This window comes from Musa acuminata, chromosome BXJ2-5, assembly GCF_036884655.1.
Source record: "Musa acuminata AAA Group cultivar baxijiao chromosome BXJ2-5, Cavendish_Baxijiao_AAA, whole genome shotgun sequence".
Classification (NCBI taxonomy): domain Eukaryota; kingdom Viridiplantae; phylum Streptophyta; class Magnoliopsida; order Zingiberales; family Musaceae; genus Musa; species Musa acuminata.
This window is the reverse complement of record NC_088342.1, coordinates 34,469,756-34,474,045: the sequence shown is the minus strand read 5'-3', so window position 1 is coordinate 34,474,045 and position 4,290 is coordinate 34,469,756.

Below are 4,290 nucleotides of genomic sequence, written 5' to 3'. Positions count from 1 at the left end.
ACTCAAAATTTTTGGATTTTAGATATCATAATCCTAGATATCTAAGTATTCTTTTAACCGCTTTAAGATTAGATATCTTAGGGTTCGATTGAAACATAGCACAAAATCCTACACTGAACATGATATCTGGTCTAGTTGCAGTGAGGTAAAGTAAACTTCCTATTATACCCCTATAAGTTTTTTGATCGAAGCTTTCTTCACTTTCATCAATTTCTAACTTAGTGGAGGTGCTCATAGGAGTGTTAATAGCTTTTGAGCTATTCATATTAAATCTTTTTAGCAGATCTAAGGTATATTTAGTTTGACTAATAAAGATGCCATTGCTTAGTTGCTTAATTTGTAAGCCTAAGAAAAAGGTTAATTCTCCCATCAAACTCATTTCAAATTCTAGACTCATGGTTTCAGCAAAAAATTCACAAAGAGATTCATTCGTAGAACCGAAGATAATATCATCAACATAAATCTGAACAATGAGAAAATTATTTTCAAAATTTTTGATAAATAATATAGTATCGACCTTACCTTTTGTGAAATTATTTTTAATAAGAAAGTACTAAGTCTATCATACCAAGCCCTTAGGACTTGTTTTAAACCATAGAGAGCTTTATTTAATTTAAATACATGATTAGGGAGGCTATTATTTTCAAATCCGGGAGGTTGTTCAACATAAATTTCTTTAAAAATAAAGCCATTAAGAAAAGTGCTTTTAACATCCATTTGAAACAACTTAAAAGTATTATTACTAGCATAGGCAAGGAGCATCCTTATGGCTTCTAATCTAGCCACAGGAGCGAAGGTTTCTTCGTAATCGATACATTCTTCTTGGTTAAAACCTTTGGCCACTAATCTAGCCTTGTTTCTAACCACGATACCATATTCATCTTGCTTGTTTCTAAAGACCCATTTAGTACCAATAACTAAATGGTCATTTGGCTTAGGAACAAGCTTCCACACCTCATTTCTCTCAAATTAATTTAACTCATCTTGCATTGCGATAATCCATGAATCATCTTTCATGGCTTCGTCAATACATTTAGGTTCAATTTGGGAGAGAAAAGCGACATTGGCACAAAAATTTTTAAGAGAAGAACGTGTTTGAACCCCCTTAGATGTGTCTCCTAGGATTAGCTCCTTAGGATGAGCATCTACATACTTCCAATCCTTGGGTAAGGATGTTTCGGAAGTGGAAGGATCCAAGTTGCTAGTTGGAGAAGGAGTTTCATTTAAATTTAAAGAATCAAAATTAACATCATCATCAAAATCATTTTTCTTCATTTTGGAAATCTCATTGAAAACAACATGAATGGATCTTCTATAATTAAAGTTCTTTTATTGAAGATACGAAAAGCTTTAGAAACCGAAGAATAACCAAGAAAAATTTCTTCATCGGATTTAGCATCAAATTTTTCTAAGGCATCTTTTTTATTCAAGATAAAACACTTACACCCAAAAACTTTAAAATATGAAACATTGAGTTTTTTATTGTTCCACAACTCATAGGGAGTTTTGGTGAGTAAGGGTCTTACTAGAACTCTATTCAAAATATAGCATGCAGTGTTTACGGCTTTGGTCCAAAAGTATTTGGGTAGGCTATGTTTATTCAACATGGTTCTTACCATTTCTTGTAAATTTCTATTCTTTCTTTCTACTACATTTTGTTGAGGATTTCTCGGAGTAGAGAAGTTGTGGTTGTATCCATTAGATTCACAAAATTCTTAGAAATCACGGTTTTTGAAATTCACCACCGTGATCACTTCGAATTGATGAAATCATAAAACCCTTTTCATTTTGAACAAGTTTCCAAAACTTGATGAAATATCTAAAGCATTCATTTTTATGTTACAAGAAATAAGTCCATGTGTATCTACTATAGTCATCTACAATGACGAAGGCGTATTTGCTACCTCCTAGGCTTGATGTAGAGATTGGTCCGAACAAGTCCATATGGATTAATTGTAAGAGCCTAGAGGTGCTTATTTGATTCTTAGATTTGAAACTACCCTTAATTTGTTTTTCTAATTGACAAGCATCACACACATTATCTTTGATGAACTTGATATAAGGAATTCCTCGTACAAGTTCTTTAGATGATATTTGAGTGATTAGTTTCATGCTAGCATGACCTAATCTCCTATGTCAAAGCCAAGCATCCTCATTCAAAACCGAGAAACATATTTCATTGCAAAGATCATTGATGTCAATGGTGTATACGTTATTCTGTTTTAATGCAATCATAGATGTGTTTTTGAGTGGTTTTTCAACGATACAAGCATTATATTCGAATTTGACGATATATCCTTTATCACATAATTGACTAATGCTCAAGAGGTTATGTTTTAAACCATCAACTAATAAAACATCTTCGAATTTTACCCTTGTTGTTGTCTCCGAAGGTGACATAGCCTTCGTCTATGCTAGTGAGCTTAGAGAATTGAAATGGATCTCCGGTCATATGCCTTGAGCATCCACTATCAAGGTACCATCTCTTGCTCCTAGCTTGTGATGGTGTATGTCTCTACAAGAAAGGATAATTTTTAGGTACCCATTTACTTTTGGGTGCCTCAAACATGGATCTATATTGTTTATTATGTTCCATTGAGTTTATCATGGTTCCTTTAGGAACCTAAATCAGTTTGTTCGGGCTAGTTTTCTTGAATGGACAATGATACATTTTATGTCCATGTTTGCAACAAAAGTTGCATTTGCTTTGGTGCCGAACATGTAAGATACGGCCTTTTATGAAGGTGGTTAGATTTTGGTGAGGACTTCTCACAAATTCGATTCTACTTCTTTTGGGAACATGACCCTTATTTATAAGGATCATGTTCAAAGACTTGCTACCAACCTCGAATTTCTTCAAGGTGTTCTTAAGTAGCAAGTTCTCTTTTTGGAGAGTTTCTATATCATGGCATTTTATACATGGAGCTAAACTATCATGATATTTAGTTTTTAATTTATCAAAATTACTAATAAGACTATCATGCTCCTTTTTTAACAATTTATATTTTCTACTAATTATTTTGCATTCATCAAATAAGTCATGGAAGGCATTTAATAATTCATCAAATGATAAATCTGCATCAATTAAATTTGTTACCTCTTCTCCGATGGCCATTAAGGCATAATGAGCAACTTGCTCGGTATTGGACTCCTCTTCTTCGGACGCGCTCGAGTCATCCCACATTGCTTTGAGTGCCTTCTTATTTGATGTTCTCTTCTTGGCTTGGGGATAATCACTTTTGTAGTGTCTCGGGTTTTTGCACTCATAGCAAATAACTTTGTCCTTTTTGGGTTCAAATTTATTCTTTGTGTTATTTTTAAACTTGTTTTTCTTAATGAATTTTTTGAATTTCCTTGTTAGAAGTGTTAAGTCATCGTCACCGTCCTCATCACTTGAGTTTTCTCTCAAGTGGTCATCTAAAGTTCTAAGTGTCATATCCTTCCTGTTCTTTGGAAGGATGTCTTCTTGCTCTTCATGAGCCTTGCAAGTCATTTCACAGGTCATTAATGACCCAATTAGTTCTTCAAGATAGAAGTTGTTTAAATCTTTAGCCTCTTTATGAGCTCAAAATCTGAAAAACTTTTGCCGAGTCCTTTTAGACCATTGACGACATCCATGAAACGGGTATACATATCGCCAATAGTCTCGCTCGGTTTCATTCGGAAAAGTTCAAAAGAATGTCTCAAAAGATTGATTTTTGTCTCTTTCACTCTACTTGTGCCTTCGTGAGTCACTTCGAGTATATGCCAAATATCAAACACGGTTTCACAAACCGAAACACGATTGAATTCATTTTTATCAAGTGCACAAAATAAAGCATTCATAGCCTTTGCATTAAGAGCGAAAGTCTTCTTCTCCTATTCATCCAATCGATCATTGGAAGAGAAGACTTCGAAAATCCATTTTCGACAAGATTCCAAAGTTCAAAATTAATTGAAATAAGGAAGATCCACATTCGGGTCTTCCAATAGGTGTAGTCCGTCCCATTGAACATAGGTGGACATGTAATAGAGTGGCCCTCTTGGTTTCCGGCATATGCCATCTCTCTTGGGTTTTAATCTGTTTGAGAGTGAACCTCGTTTTGATACCAATTGTTAGGATCAAGAGCACTAAAAGAGGGGGGGGGGTGAATTAGTGCAGCGAAAAACTTTCGATGATTAAAACTGCGTTCGTACGATGAAATCATTTCTGACGTAAAACTGTTTTCAAAAACTTAACTTGAAAGCGAGTTCGTAAAGGAGTGCAACAAAAGTAATAAGGAAGTAAAGCACATATGGAGGTTTGCAGTA